A 17118-nucleotide genomic window follows, 5' to 3' on the forward strand; every position below is an offset into this window, starting at 1 on the left:
GGTACCTGCAAATATCATACAAGTTAGTATGCCTTCCAGGGGAGCCTCATAATAACTGCACAGCCTGGGCTGGCTTACACACAGGAAGTCTCCCTTCAAAGCTGCAGCTGGTGGGAGCTGCCCGAGGAACTGCCAGGGAAGCCTTGTCTTTAGTTTTGAGAGATGCTGTGCTCGGGGTGCAAAGACAGCATGGTTGCTAGGGGATGGACTGGTTCTCACAGCTGTTCTGGCTTTGCTCCTCTGGGTGTCTTGGTCCAGTGCTAGGCTCATGGAAGCAGATCGAGAATAAAAAGTGCAATCGGTGAGTCTTCTTCCTCACGTTAGGATCTGCTATCCCCATTACACCTCCACCCGCAGACCTTGTCTCAACCTCAAGGTTGAGGAAGTGATCCTCCGGGCAGCCCGTACTCACCAATGGACTCTTCCGGAAATAGTAACACAGTTTCCTATGGAGACAATGCAATAATATTTCCAATCCTCCGGACAAAGCAACAGATTTGATAAAGGATTTTCCCATCCTAAATGCTAGTTCTTGAGGAGACATAGATTTGGTTTTTATTGTTGGTAATTCTTATCAGTCTTTTATTTATTTATTTTCTCAATTATTTGGCCTCAAGGCATGTAGGATCTTAGTTCCTTGACCAGGGTTCGACCTCTTGTTCCCTGTACTTGTAGCACGGAGCCCTAACCGCTGGACTACCAGGGAAGTCTCGGGAGACAGATTTTTTAATCAGAAGAAGGTGGAGAAATAGATGGCGATTTATCCAGCTGAGGGGACTCCTGAGTACCTATGAGTGCTGTTTTGTAGAGATCGATGACATTGTTCTTCTTTTTTTAAAAATAGAAGATTGCAAGTCTTTTAAAAGATATTTGTTTATTTATTCCATTTCATCAGATCTTGGTTATGGCATTCAGGATCTTCTCTGCAGTGCACATTATTCTACTTTAAAACTTGCACTTAGCTTCAAATCTAATATGTGTTCCTTCCATTCATACAGACCCTTTGCTATCCTTCATTTAAAGAAAATTCTTCGAACGAAATTCAAGAAAAAGCAAGATGGGAAAGGAGAGAATTTTCCCCTGAGAAAACTGGGCATGAGCTAAGGCAGAGATGCAGCGTGTGTACATGTGAGCAAGTGTCTGATCCGAAGGGAGCTAAATTTTGGAAGGAGAACTACAGCACGTTCTACAGAGGTGAGGGCGGAGGGTATGTAATTCCTTCAAAGAGAAATGGCAGTTGGCCCAGCTGCAGACGTCTCTTGGTTTTTATTTCCAGCCACTAGAGGGCAGCACTAGCCCAGAACAGTTTGGTTGCTTTGGGCGGAGAGTCTGGTGGGTGAGACCCACCCAGGCAGCTCTCCGGCCAGGACCTGCCTGGTTCTCAGCTTTCCTGAAGCTCCCCCACCTCACAGCTCAGGCCGCTCAATTCCCACCCTCATTCCAAGTTCTGAGACGAATCTTGACAAATGTGGTTTTCATCACTGAAGCTTTTGCCTTTTGTCCTTGGCCCCAAGTTTTCACTTGTACCCCAATTCTCACCATCCCCTTGTACCTCCTAACTGCTACTTACTTTAAAAAAGAAAGAAAGAAAGAAAGAAAAACCCTCCCTGGATCTCTAGATCTCAGTCTCCTCTCTTCCTGGCGTCCCCCTGCCTCACGCCCTGGGGACAGAATTTCCTGACTCTGCAGAGACGCATCCGCTGCTGCCGTCTCTGATGAAGATGCTGCCTTTGCCCATAGTGGTAGGTCCTGCCTGAAGTCTGTCCTGGCCCGTGTGCTGGGGCAGTCTCTTCAGTTCCTGCCCCTCCTAAACTGCTCCCCCACCCCCGACTTCTTCAGTTAAGCCTCTTGACCAGCAACATCAGGAGGAAAGCCAGCCACACGTATAGCCCTTCCGTGGTGCTGCATGGTTTAGGATGGAGCCCAGAAGCCTTAAGATGAGAGGTGCCTGGCTCTTCTCCAGGCTTCTTCTCCTACCTCCCCTCTCCCTGTCCCTTTGGGCATACCCTTTGCCCGAGTCATCCCCTTGCTTGCCTATGTGCTCAGTCTGACTCTTTGAGACCCCAGGGACTATAGCCGCCAGGCTCCTCTGTCCACGGGATTCTTCAGGCAAGAATACTGGAGTGGGTTGCCATTTCCTTCTCCAGGAGATCTTCCTGACCCAGGGGTCGAACCTGCATCTCCTGCCCTGGCAGACTGATCCTTTACTGCGAGGCACTGAGGAAGCCCCAGTCATTCCTACATGGGTTCTTTTTGCTGGTGTTTTGAAGTCCCTCATAAGCTTTCTCTTCTTTCTAGAACAACCTTCTCCTACATGAGCCTGGCTCACTCCTCTGCTTGATTTAAGGCTCAGCTCAAGCTGTGTGTCCAAGGGGAAGCCCTCCCTGATGCCTGACTTGGGGTAGGAGTCCTCACCTGGGCATCTCCATATCCTGTTCTGCCCACTGTTGCAACTCTGATTCAGTGTTTTGCTGAATTACACAGCCCCTACAAAGCCGCCTGATGCTGGGGTTCCCCCCACCGTGTGTGTCTGCTGGACAGGGACTGTGACTCATGCCTTCTGTGTTCCTAGTGCCTGGACAACACAGCCTGTCTTTGTGCATGAACACTGACTGTTCAATGAATCATGAGTCAAGGGTATCTGAATGATATACTTAAGCATTTTCCTCAGTACGTTCCAAGAAATTCTATTTCCACTGAATGATAGATACTAGTAGACTAAGGTTTTCATAGAAAATCAATTTGGAGAAATGCTAGATTAAACAAAGTAAAACAGATGTCTTTTTTGAAGTATTTTCCACAGTTTCAAGTATGCAGTATGTATTACTGTCTTAAGGAGCCTCTGATTTTGTTGGGCTGTCTGGCACATCCTTTGGGAAACTCTGTTGTAATTCCTATATCCACTCTCACATGAAGCACAGGGGGAGAGAGAAGTGTGGTTGCTTCTGTGGGAATAAGGCCACCATGGCCACGGGGACACACCTCTTGTTTGTATGTTTAACTACATTTGATATTGTTTAGTCACTGTGTTGTGTCCAACACTTTTGCAACCCCGTGGACTGTGTAGCTGGCCAGCCTCCTCTGTCTATGGGATTTCCCAGGCAACAATACTGGAGTGTGTTGCCATCTCTTTCTCCAGGGGATTCTCCCAACCCAGGGATCAGACTCACGTCCCCTGTACTGGCAGGTGGATTCTTTACCGCTGAGCCACCAGGAAAGCCCATGCCTTATGTTTACTGTCTTCTCTCACTAGTAATGCTGCTGCTGAGTCACTTCAGTCGTGTCCGACTCTGCGACCCTATAGACGGCAGCCCACCAGGCTCCCCCGTCCCTGGGATTCTCCAGGCAAGAACACTGGAGTGGGCTGCCATTTCCTTCTCCAATGCATGAAAGTGAAAACTGAAAGGGAAGTCGCTCAGTCGTGTCCGACTCTTCTCGACCCCATGGACTGCAGCCTTCCAGGCCCCTCCCCCATGGGATTTTCCAGGCAAGAGTACTGGAGTGGGGTGCCATTGCTATTACTAGTGTTTCATAATCCTCAAGATCTACAGAAAACTGAGTGAACTTCACCATTTCATCCCAGGGATCTTGGGAAGTAAGGCCATTTCATCATTTCTTAATATTTTCAACCCACACGTTCCTTTAGTCAGGGACCCTCTTCCTTTCCTTACCAGATGGAATTCATTTGCCTAATTTGTGAGTTTTGACACTATTTGTGCCCTTTTGCTGCACAATTACTTCCCTGGATTTCCATGGGGCCTGGCAATCGAGAGGCCACTGTTGGCCTCTTAGAAACGCACTGGTCAGAGAGAGGTTCAAAGATAGCGGCCCCTCAGCCTGGGCTCCTTAGAGCTGCCTGCCCTTGGCTTCACAGACTCTGAGAATTCCGAGACTTGGTAAAGGGGCTCCCTTGGGGCATATCCTCTATCTCCAGCTCCAGGAAAGGCCTCATTAATCCTCATAACGTTTTGTCTGGGCTGATAATATTTCAGAGGGGGCTGAGTTTTATTCTTACCCACGTGCCCCCTCCTTCAGTCCAGCAAGGCAGCCTCCCACCTGTCTCCAGGGCCCCCCTCACACTTCTCAGGGGAAAAGAATTGGGTGGATGGGTGTGGGAGGTTTAAATCATGGCAGAAAAGAGAGAAGAATGTCCCATCAATCACAAAGCATTAAATACATGACCCAGGTGGAATTAGCGGGATCCCTTCCATAGCGGCCTTCAAGAACTTAGACATCGATTGCCTGGAACATTGATCCCTGGGGGAAAGAGTTTGAAGGAAATGACTCTCAAAGGTCCCTACCACAGAGGGCATCAGAACCAAGTCAGTTGACCACTGCTCTCTGATGAGGATGGAGAAGGGAAGATGGTGGGTGGAGTGAGAGGTAAGAAGGGCAAGAAGGATTTCCTCTGTGGCCTTCTCAGTTCATGCCTTCGTCAGCTATTTGCTGCCGGCCCGCCGTGTGCCAGGCATTGCTCAAGACCCAAAGGACACAACAGTGAGTAATGGGGCTGACACTCCCCAAGTATCTGCAGAACTGTCCCAAACTCTGAAACAAAGACTTGTTCAGCAAACGATTTTTAGGTCCAGTCGGTGCCAAGTCAGCTGCCAACTTTATGTTTCTTTTCATTTTCCTATTGTGGCAAAATATCCACAACATTAAATGTACCATCTTAACCACTGTTGACTATACAGACCTTTGTTAGCAAAGTAATGTCTCTGCTTTTCTAGACAGCATATAAAAAAGCAGAAACATTACTTTGCCAGCAAACGTCCAGTTAAAGCTATGATTTTTCCAGTAGTCATGTATGGATGTGAGAGTTGGACCATCAAGAAGGCTGAGTGTCGAAGCACTAATGCTTTTGAACTGTGGAAAAGACTCTTGAGAGTCCCTTGAACAGCAAGGAGATCAAACCAGCCAATCTTAAAAGAAATCAACCCTGAATATTCATTGGAAGAACTGATGCTGAAGCTCCAATACTTTGGCCACTTGATGTGAAGAGCTGACTCATTAGAATAGACCCTGATGCTGAGAAAGATTGAAGGCAGGAGGAGAAGGGGATGACAGAGGATGAGATGGTTGGATGGCATCACCGACTCAATGAACGTGAGTTTGAACAAACTCCAGGAGATGGTGAAGGACAGGGAAGCCTGGTGTGCTGCAGTCCATGGGGCTCAAAACGTTGGACACAACTGAGCAACTGAACAACAACAAGCCATTGGTGAGCATGTGGTTCCACCAGCGGCATCAAGCTCCTTCACAGTGGTGCGCAAACACCACCACCACCATCCATCTCCAGAACCTGTCATCTTCCTAAACTCAGACCCTGTACCCATTAAACACTGATTCCAGTGCCTGGGAACCATCATCCTACTTCCTGTCTCTGTGAACTTGACTACTCTGGTGGAATCATACAGTGTCTGTCCTTATGGGATTGGCTGATTTCACTTAGCAGAATGTCCTCATTTCATCCATGTGTCAGAATTTCCTTCTTTTTAACGCTGAATAATATCCCAGTATACACACCGCATTTTGTTTATCTGTTCATCTGTTGGTGAACATCTGGGTGATTTCCACCTTTTGGCTATCGTGAATAAGGCTGCTATGAACTTGGATGGGGGGCTTCCCTGGTGATTGAGTGGTAAAGCATCTGCCTGCCAATGCAGGAGACTTGGGTTCAATCCCTGGTTTGGGAAGATCCCCTGGAGAAGGAAATGGTGGGCTACAGTCCTTGGGGGTGGCAAAAGTGTCAAACATGCTGTAGTGTCAAAACAATGAGAACTTGGACAGACAGCCAACTTTCATTTTACTTCAGTGATGTAGGCGAGCATTATTTCTGGGAGGAGAAAGGGGATGTGGGGACATCCCTCAATTGCACCACTAGAGTTCGGATGTCATGAATCTAAGGTACTCGACTACAAAGCTTTTTGTGGCTGTAACCTCATTCCAACAGATCCAAGAGGCAGGAAATAGAAGGTAAGTGTCCAAGGCAGATCTGAACTCATCTGGGGTGGATCTTGCAAGTTCAAGGGGAAGAATTGAGATGACCTTGGGGCTGTCTTCCTCCTCTCAAGGAGGATTCCTCTTGATTCTTCACAGAATCAACAATGTGAGCTAGTGGGCAGGTGCCAGACTTCCTAAAGAGACCATGCTGTGAGTGGACAGACAGTTGATGAATCAGAAATGTGGGGTCTCACTGGCTCCAGAATTCTTACACCCTGCAGTCCCCACCCACCCTCTAATCTGCCTAAGGCAGGTACTGGAAATTCAGTCCTGATTTTTAGCTGGAAATTTTCCAGTCCCTTTGTTTTCCCCTCCCGCCGTGTCTTGCCACCTCTTATTTGCAACTTACTTAAAACACAAACACACACGGTGAAAGTGAGTTGATTTAAGAATATGCAGAGGAATTGCAATTTGGAAGCATGAACTTACAGAGGCCCATGGGCAAATCTAGAGAGAAGGAAGGGAAGCTTAATTTTACAGGGTAAAGGGGAGAGTCTGCTGGGGGAAGCTGATCTGAAGTAGTTTGGGGCTTACTTTAAGGGATGTGTGGAGAAAAAGAGTGAAAAGTAAATGTAGGTCTTTAAACAGATGCTTATGAACAGTCCTGAGCAAGAGAGGAGATCAAAATTAAAGTTATCAAAATGTTTTCAGATTAGAGAACGAATTTATGGTTGTTAGCAGGGAAGGATTGGGTGAGGGGAGGAGGGATAGGGAGTTTGAGATTGACATGTACACACTGCTGTATTTTAAATGGGTAACCAACAAGGACCTACCGTCCAGGGAACTCTGCTCAATGTTACGTGACAGCCTGGATGGGAGGGGAGCTTGAGAGAGAATGGATACATGTATATGTGTGGCTGAGTCTCTTCGCTGTCCACCTGAAACTGTCACAACATTGTTAATAGGCTATACTCCAGTATAAAATAAAAACTTTTAAGAAATCAAAAGTTTTAAGTATCTGAAGATGCCAATGTATTGATCACTCACTAGGCAATTACTTCCTGACTCTCCAACCCTCTCAGGCAGGTGGAGGCTGGGGCTATGGGGCCGGGATCCTGAGTCTGGTACAGGTGAGGTTAGAGGTGGGGGCGGTGGGGAGAACGAGGCTGTGTGAGGGACACTGGGAAGCCAGGTGGGGTGATGGGGAGGGAGGAGGAGCCAGAGGGACCAGAGCAAACGGGAAGAGTGACAATTACTTAAGACGCTGAGCACTAATTGTATGCCAAGCCCTGTTCCAGGCCAGGGACACAGTAGGAAACACACTGACTGCTCCCAGGGAGCTTACACTCACTCTTGCGGTTTGCAGACGTTCCAGACACCTCCTGGCAATTTCTACAAGTCAGGATGGGTTCCCTCAGGCCTAATGGGTCAGAATCTTCCTCTTCCCTCCTCCCTCTCTTTCTTTTCTTTCATGTATTAATTAATCAATCAATTGATTAATTATGGGGTTGCTAACTGGTTAGGGCAGGGCAATGCTGTGGACATGGATTCCCCACTTGGTGTCATGGATTTCGAGTGGGAATTGGAGGCAGAGGCCAGAAATGGAAGAGGTACAGCCTTTAGGGGAAGGACGCTCACCAGAGGGCTGCAAGTTGACCTTCTGTGTCACCATTGTGACTCAGATCTGGGTCACCTGGGGCCTGGCTGACTCCTGAGTCAGAAGCTGGCAGGAGAGGGAAATTGAGGCAGCCCTGCCCTGGAGAACTGTTCAGCATTGGCGGTGAAAGGCTTACATGTAGGAAACAAGGCCATATTTCACAGGGACCAAATGGACCAGCTCCAGTGTTTAGAGTTACAAGAGGCTGGAAGGTGTGCTTGGAGTTGGGATTTAATCCACAAGACTGATGGGGAGGATATTTAGGAAGAATGGTAAGAACAAGAGCAAGAATTTTGATGTCAGAAGGACCCGAGTTGTGATCCAGTCTCAGCTGGTGATTTGTCCTCAGTTTTCTCATCCATAAAATGGGCACAAGAATAAGACCCACTTCATAAGGACAGACTTAAGGAATAGAATCAAATTCCAAAGGTGTAGTAAGTACTTGGACATAGGAGACACTTAATAGACCATAGTCCCCATTACTTTGAGGTTTTGATTATAATTTAGTCATTTTCCCATCATAGGCAGGGGCCGTGACTGGCTGTGTGTATCTCTTGAGCTTGCATCGTGCGTGGCCCATGCTGCCCATGGGAAGACTGAAATGTAAGTTGGGGCCTCTCTGCTCTGGGCCTCTACACTCTGGGCATGAAAGTGGAGGGTGTGGCCCACAGTGAGCAGTTCCCACAAAACAGCTCCTAGTGTTGAATTAGGACTTGCAGCACTGGAGCCTGGCTTCAGCCGTGGGTTGCTAGGTCTGGCCCCGGGACTGGCTGCCTCGCTAGACCAGGGAAGGGAGGAGGCGTGGGGGTCAGGCTAGCTGAGTCTGGTCCCCAGCTAACTTGGGGAAACACTTAGCTACTTGAGCTTCTGCAAGCACTGCAAATAATTAGTGAGAAATTTTCTTGTACCTCACTTTTTTTTAAATGACATTTTTTAAAAGATCCTTTTAAATGTCTTTATTGAATTTGTTACGTTGTTTCAGTTTTATGTTTCCCTGAGGCATATGGGATCTTAGCTGTCTAATCAGGGCTTGAAGCCACACTCCCTGCTTTGGAAGGCAACATCTTAACCCCTGGACTGCCAGGGAAGTCCCTTGTATCTTACCTTATGAATGTGGGGTCAGTGGAGCAGATGTCCTTATTACCTGCACGTTAAGACCTGGATGCTGAGGTTCAGGAGGTTGAGAGCCTGCTCTAAGTGCACACACTTGGTGAATGGAGGTCCTGACTGACCCTGCTGACCACAAGTCCTGCAGCCTTTTTGAGGGAATTGTGACTGGCCTTGCCCAGATCGGCAGAGGCCTTTTGGCTTCAGAGTTCTGTAATTTTGTCTTCATGTTCCTTCACCGATAGATGTCATAGACCAGCCTGCCTCTATCCCAGGGATCTTAGCATCTTAGGAAAGGGCTTTTGGAGAGGGGAGAACTCAAAGTGGGAAGGTGCTAACTTCCCAAAACTCAAAGTGGTCCTGAGTGCTTTTCTGTGTCTAGGCCCTGCGCTGGGCACTGCACAGTCCAGTGTTCACAAACATTCCAGGCCAAGCAGGAGGAGGCTTTATCCTCCATTTGCGGAAGAGACTGAAGTTCACAGTGGTCCCATGATTGCAAAGTTGGAAGGAATGATGCTGAAGCTGAAGCTCCAGTACTTTGGCCACCTCATGTGAAGAGTTGACTCATTGGAAAAGACTCTGATGCTGGGAGGGATTGAGGGCAGGAGGAGAAGGGGACGACAGAGGATGAGATGGCTGGATGGCATCACAGACTTGATGGACATGAGTCTGAGTGAACTCCGGGAGATGGTGATGGACAGGGAGGCCTGGCGTGCTGCGATTCATGGGGTCGCAAAGAGTCGAACACGACTGAGAGACTGAACTGAACTGAATGATATGGGGATTATCAGGAGTAAGTGAGCCAGAGGGGCAGTGTTTCAGGAGAGGGGGCCTCAGAGCCATCTGCACACGGTACCTGCAGCACGGGGTCCCTAAGTCAGGTCCTCCTAGGCTCAGATGCTGCCTTCCAGGCCTGTGGAGATTCCCGTCCCCCAGGCCTGTGGCTCCCCCAGGCCTGTGCCTCCCCCAGCAGAGAGAAGGACGCTTCCCAGCTCATCCAGATTTGCTACGGATGCTGTCGTGCCCATCTCAGTGTTTACACCAATTTCTCAGAGATTCTCGAGCCTCCAGTTCAGCCCCCAATCAGCAAGGAGCATGGAGAGATCCGGAGGCCTGAGCAGCTGCTGGCCGCAGGCTGACCCCTGTGACCCCGGAGTTATCGCAGGGATTCAGTGCTGCGGTGGGCCCAGGACCACCAACGATGCAGCCAGGACAAGGGCGGGGGTGGAGTGAAGAGGAAAAGCTAAGGGAGGCTGCCACAGGCCTCTGGACCAGTTCTGGCTCCTCACCGGGTGTGTAATGAATGCCCTGCCTGTAGGGAAAATAATGCAAGTACTGCTAGCATCTCCCAGGCATGTTACAGACACTACCGCCCTCGCCCTCCCCCAGCCCTGGAGGTAGGTACCGGCATTGTCCACATTCTGTGGCTGGGGAAACCCAAGTATGGAGCAGAGAGGGGTAAATGCCATACCTGGGGCACTCCCCACCTGGGAAGCACCGGGATGTTAATCCACGCCTCACTCCACAGTCCTAGATTGAAACCCACCGGAATTCCCACCAAGCCTTTACATGAGCCTGGGCGCAGGAATTCTTGTGGGGCTTCAGGAACTCAGAGAGAAGATGGAAGAGAGGGTTGAGGATTTCTGTGTCAGTGGGTAGATTGCCCACCACCGGTCCCACCCCAAGCCCACTCCCAGGGAACGAGGACATCAACCCCCAGCACATCCGCGTTAGGACTTACCAGCCACAGGGGGAGGGGACTTGTCCAAGACCACGTGTTTGTCACCTCTCGTGAGTGTAGGAAATATCGGCTCACAACCATTGTCCCAGCAAGGCCAATCATACTTGCAGTTAAACTCAAGGGACAAATCATAGACTCCTGAGCCAGACAAAGGTCATTTGCTCCAGCCCCCTGTCTCCAGATTTTTTTTTTTTTTAGATTTTTTTCCTCAAATACTCTTAGGAGAAACCACACAAAATGGCTAACATTCAATTATTTTGACCAACAAAAATGGCAGTTTCATATGGTCCAGTCTAATATTGAGAAGATCACACTGACTCAAGAAAATTTGCTGGGAAAACCCAGATTGGAATTCTGATACCTTTCGTGCTCAAGTCCTTTCTCATCCGGCTGCCTGTTTTCGGCACAGTTTATCCAGAGCCAGTCGTGCTGCAAGCAGCTGGGTCTGCCGTCCTGCAAACGTCACCAGCTGAGGAGAAGTGGAAGAGGACTGGGCTGGACGTCTAAACCATGTAAATCTGAGCAAGTCACCCACTCCCTTGGGCCTCGGTTTCCTCACCTGGGTCTTCTTATGGTGTTTTCACCATTAGAACGATGGGTGCCGAGTACCTAGCTCCAGGCACCCAGTCAGTGCTCATGCTGTGTCTGCTAGGTGGATCTGAGTCAGCAAGATCGGTGTTCAGCTCAGCAAGAGCTGAAGCCCCACTTGGCCATTGACCACCCCCACCCCAACTCCACTGTGGAAAACGCTCTGCAGGTGCCTCCAGCTGTCGGCAGCTGCCACCTGAGTCCCCATCAGGCGCTCTGCATCCACCTCCCCCGTCTGCTCTGCCTCTTCTCGCAGTCCACCTGGGTGCTGTTTTGCCTGGAGTCTCAGGGGTTCAGAGAGGCCTGCCAGGCGGGGATCTGATCCCATGAAGTGCACCCTCCACCTCACTCAGTCCCTCAAAAAGCCAGGAGACGCAGGTCTCAGTTAGCGGGGCTCAAGTGTAATAGCATTCACATAAGTCACCCCCATGGAGAGGGTCCCTCCCCCACTGACAAAGCTAAGCGGAGCCACCGCTAAGGTCCCAGGCACCTGGGGGAGACCCAGGGCTGCGCTGATGAGATCCCCTGGGACCCCCTGCTTTCCCGACTGATGCCCACTCAGTGGCCTGCATCAGATCCTGGTTCTGCCTTGTATTTGTTGGAGACCGTGGTCACTTAATATCTCAAGAGCTTCCTCCCTGTTGGGTAGAAAGATTAAGAAGCAAAAAAGCAGACCCACCACCCAGCACCACAGCGGGCCCATGGAGGGCGTGCAAGCCATTCTGGTGACATTACTGTTACTATAGAAAGAGACGAGGACCTCCCTGGTGGTGCAGTGGTTAAGACTTGGCCTTCCAGTGCAGGGGCTGCCCTTCCATCCCTGGTAGGGGAGCTAAGATCCCACATGCCTTGAGACCAAAAAACCAAAACATAAAACAGAAACAATATTGTAACAAATTCAATAAAGACTTAAAAAAAAAAAAATGGTCCACATCAAAAAAATAAAAGTAAAAATAAAAAAGAGGGCTCCTGAGGCTTGAAGACTGTCAAGGGGATGTCCGAGCTGTGGAGGGAGGAGACGCTGGTGGTGGGAAGTTCCGCTCCCAACCCCCAGCCCATTAGGACGCAGGCCTGCGCCAGGGGAGGGGCTTGGTCGCGATCCTCCAGCCCGGTCTGGTCCCTGGACCTCCCGCTGGCCTCCCTCCCTGCAGGGATGATAAGCCTGCTGACGGCACATTAAAGGTGTGGTGCAGGGCTGGCCTCCTCGTGAGGCAGCCGCTGATAACCTGGTGGTGGGGCGCTATCTGGAGAGGAAATGGGCTGAAATGGGGGCGGCAAATGAAGCCCCGCATCAGGAGGCTGATTGGAGCCCCAGGGCGGGACCCAACCCCGGGGTCACGTCATCCCTTCTCTGCCACCAGGCACAATTGCATCGTGCAATCCATCACTGACGCTGCCTGGCTTTTTTCCTTCAAGTGCATTACTGCATTCTCATTCTAGAAGATTCCAGCCAAGGACGAGTCAACTGTGAGCCCCTCCCTTATCTGCCTTTGTCCCCTGAGTCCCCACCGCCAGCCCAGGTCAGGATGGGCTCTCTCTGGTCCCTTTACTGTACATTTACATACATGTAAGAGTGGGTGTGATAAATACCAAAATTGTGTGTGTAAATTCATGCCATCGTGTTTTTCTGCACCTTCTCCATCCTGAACCTTTGATATGTCTTGGACATGTTTTCACATCACAAGAAAGTGCCCCATTCATTTTAATGACAGAATTCTAGTCCACAGAATACATGTTCCTTAATTTACTTATATCTTCCTCTTTGCTGTACCTTCAAGTTGCTTTTTCTTTTTTTTAATTTTTAAAATATTTATTTGGTTGCCTTGAGTCTCAGTTGCAGCATGTGAGTTTCTCTAATTGTGGCCCGCTGGCTAATTGTCCTGAGGCCTGTGGAATCTTAGGTCCCTAACCAGGGATTGAATCTGCCTCCCCTGCATTGAAAGCTCAGAGTCCTAACCACTTGGACAACTAGGGAAACCCCTCAAGTTGTTTTCGATGTTTGCTGTTGCCATGACAGAATGTGGCCGTGAGTGGTAACTTCCACATATCTTTGAGAAGGAGGGTGTGTCTTAGTGTACCATCATTTTCTAGAAGTGCAATTACTCCATCACTGAGTATAAGTATATCCCAGATTTTGCATGGTGCTGCCGAAAATACTCCCCAGAACATTTTTTTTTTAAATCAAATAACACTCTTGTCAACACTAGATGAGGTTAACTAGTTCCCTACATCATCATCAGAAATGAGCAATATTGTCATTTTTGCCATTCTGATGGCAAAAATATTGCATACCTATTTAATTTTCACTTTTCCACTTATTGTTGTGACCAGGCAACCTTGCCTATGTTATTAGCTTCCCTGGTGGCTCAGATGGTAAAGCATCTGCCTGCAATGTGGGAGACCTGGGTTTGATCCCTGGGTTGGGAAGATCCCCTGGAGAAGAAAATGGCAACCCACTCCAGTACTCTTGCCTAGAAAATTCCATGGATGGAGGAGCCTGGTGGGCCCCAGTCCATGGGGTCACAAAGAGTTGGACATGACTGAGCGACTTCACTCGCTTTCTGTCCAGTACTCTTGTCCACTATTTGTCCACTCGTCTTTTGGTTGTTTAGAAACAGGAAAGTGTTAGTCGCTCAGTCGTATCCAACTCTTTACGACCCTGTGGACTGTAGCCCACCAGGCTCCTCTGTCCATGGAATTTTTCAGGCAAGAATATTGGAGTGATTAGCCATTTCCTTCTCCAGGGGATCTTCCAGACCCAGGGATCGAACCCAGGCCTCCTGCACCGAAGGCAGATTCTTTACCATCCAAGCCCCCAGGGAAGCCCTAGAAATAGGAACGACTCAAGTTTTCTGTCCTTTGTTATACAGCTACTGCAAAAATTTCCCCTTGTCTGACACTCTTAATTCATTCATGTCCCTCCTGAGGCTTTCCTTTGCAGGATTTTTAAAAATTATTTATTTTTATTTATTTTTGCCGCACTGGGTCTTCACTGCTTCGCATGGGCTTTTCCTAGTTGTGGCGAGTGGGGGCTACTCTTGTTGAGGGCTCGGTAATTGTGGCACGTGGGCTTAGTTGTTCCTCAGCATATTGAATCTTCCCAGACCAGGGGTCAAACCCCCGTTCCCTGCACTGGCAGGCGGATGCTTATCCACTGTGCTACTAGGGAAGTCCCCTTTGCAGGATTAGCAGCAACCCACCCCATCCTTTGCATCTGGAAGTTTAGCCCACCTTTCTTTTGTAGATATCTGGTACTAGTATTAACAGTTACTCTTCTACTGAATGCCTGCCATGTACCAGGCTTTCTGTGAGGGACAGGAGAGGTACTGACTATCTCATCTGCTCCAGGCAAGGAACCAGTTAGTGCGTGCACCTGATGAGAGAGGACTCAGGCTCAAGGTGTCAGTTGACTTGCAAAGGCCTCCTGGCTGAGCAGGACTCCAGCCTCCAAGGCCACAACCACTGGCTCTTTTCTTCCCAGCCTCAGCTCCTTTCTGATGTGGCTCAAACCATCCTTGCCTGAGCCCCAGTTGGGTGCATCATTTTGACTTTAACATGCTACTATCTCTGGGATGTGGGCAAAGAGCAAAATAGCAACTTGTCCCCATTCACTCATGTATTTGACAAATATCCACTGAGGACCTTCTATGCATCTAGCTTTGTGCCAAGGGCTGTGGACACAGTGGGAAAAAGACCCAGCCCAGCTCAACAGAAGGGACCGTCTGGCCAAAGCTTTCTGCATTTCACTTTATCATTTGCTCACTCACTTAATGAGTATCCGTGGGTCATCTGGGATTCAAGAGGCACTGCGTATTTTTCTTAATCTCGTGTGTGGTGCATGGGGATGCAGTGGGTCAACTGTTCAAATCTAGGGGCTAGAAATGAGTAAGAAAGAAACAACACAATCAAGAAATAATGCCGATGGCAAGAAGCTTGTACAGTTCTGAACTTAAGTCTCTTCCCCAGGTGCCCTGCTTCCCAAGTGGCACTAGTGATAAAGAACCTGGCTGCCAATGTAGGAGACTTAAGAGACACAGGTTCAGCCCCTGGGTCAGGAAGATCCCCTGGAGGAGAGCACGGCAACCCACTCCAGTATTCCGGCCTGGAGAATCCCATGGACAGAGGAGCCTGGTGGGCTATGGTCCATAGGGTCGCACACAGTGGGGCACTAATGAAGCAGCTTAGCACACACCAGGCGGCCTGGCCCGGTTAGTTACCCACGCGTGCAGGCCGGCGCGTGTGTGCATATGTGGAGCATCAAAAGCACATGCCTCACCCCTCTTGTCCAGCTTCCAGAAGAGAGGACACAGATTCCACTTCTCTCTGGAGAGCGGAGGGCACACAGCCCAGCTCATCCATGAAAGGCCAAGTCCTGGTGGCTCATGGAAAAGGCCATTCAGTCCAGAGTGATGAGCAAGAGGTTAATTTTAACCAAGAGCCCGCAGAGTGACCTTGGCCTGGAAGGAAATGCTCCAGCGGAGGCACCCCCAGAGGGGACCCTCCTCCTTCCAGGAGACATCAGGCCGAGATTAGGGACCCCCTGCCCTCCTGCCCTCCTTCCTCACAGCGATGCTGTCAGCTCATGGGCAGTTGTCCCCTTCACCTCATCAGTCCTCAGTAATCTGCCTTCAGACCCCTTGGGACTGGCTCCCATCAGCCCTGTCAGCCTCTGCTACCCACGGGAACCTGGTGGCCCAGGGGCCAAACTGATTTGAAACAGAGGCAGAGGGGCTGGGGGTGAGCAGACTGGGCTCCCACACTGACCCCCATGTCGGATGGGCTGGGGGTGAGCAGGCTGGGCTCCCACACTGACCCCCACATGACCCCAGGAAGATGTTGTCTGGACTGGGCCCCCAGCAGGGCGGGTAGCAATTGTGTGCTGACCTCCTACCACACGCACAGCCCATACCCGAAGCTTCATGCACATTGTTTCAGCTTACCCTTGGCTTCCCTGTGAGCTGGTATGTTTGTGTCCATTTTAAAGACAGTGCAACTGAGGCCAAGAGAGGCCAAGTAACTGGCCAGGGATTTGGCAGCCAGTAAGAGGCAGAGCCAAGAGGTGGAGTGAACACTTCCTGGTTCCTCCAAAGCCTGTCCTTCCATAGCATAATGGACAAGTGGCCCGGAAACGAGGCCACAGGGGTCTGGGCACAGCCTGTGGATGGGTCTGGGGCAGTGCCAGCTCCGCCTCCAGCAAAGCCTAACCTCCTCGTTCTCCCAGGAACTCCCCACTGGAGTGGGCTCCGCACTGAGGCTCACCTGGGCTTGCATCCCCGATGCCCGAGCTTGGCAGGTGACCTCACCTCTCACAGACAAGGTTTTCTCATCTACAAAGGGGCCTAGTAACAGAATGGGTTCTGAGGGTGGCATGTGGCATAAACTGAAGTAGGAGCGTGGCGGTGGGCAGATAACAAAGGTGTGAAGCACTGCTCCAGCATCCTTGCTTGTGATCACAGCAGTGGATATGAGATGCACACTCCCATGAGTGAGGTGTATTTAAGAGCCCTTTGGGAACAGATTCTTGTCTGCCTCGTCGCTGGAGCCCTTCACGGCCAAGGAGGAACTGAAAGGTCAAAAAGCCCCTGCAGGTGCCAGCCAGACCTTTCCACACACCCACCATTCTGCCCAGAAATTTTAATTTTCCCAGTATCTGCTGGACACTCCCTGATGGCTATTTTTATGTTCCTGGCTGCTGCCAGGTGGAGTCATCACCCCATGAGTTATCAACAGAATGCCCATCTCATGGGCGAGGACTCTGGCCACCTCACCTCTCCGGGGACCACAGTTACTGTCTCAAGGATGAGCCTTCATCCAGCCCGCAGCCCCACCAGCACCAGATATTTCTCCTCCTTGCTTTTCCACCAGGTGCTCACAAAAGCTTCCTGTCATCCTCTTGGAGTGGTTTGCTTAACCTTATTAAGAGGAGAGCCCCACACGGCCACTTAGCCTGCCCTGCATGAGCTGGGTCCACCCCAGTCCTCGCTTTCACCTCAGTGCTGTTGCTGGATCCCCCAAGTGCTGGGCGTGAAGCCAGGGTCAGCGTTCCGGCCCCTCCACTGCAGTGATGTGATGCTGAGTGGCA

Source organism: Oryx dammah, unplaced genomic scaffold, assembly GCF_014754425.2.
Source record: "Oryx dammah isolate SB20612 unplaced genomic scaffold, SCBI_Odam_1.1 HiC_scaffold_1, whole genome shotgun sequence".
Taxonomy (NCBI): domain Eukaryota; kingdom Metazoa; phylum Chordata; class Mammalia; order Artiodactyla; family Bovidae; genus Oryx; species Oryx dammah.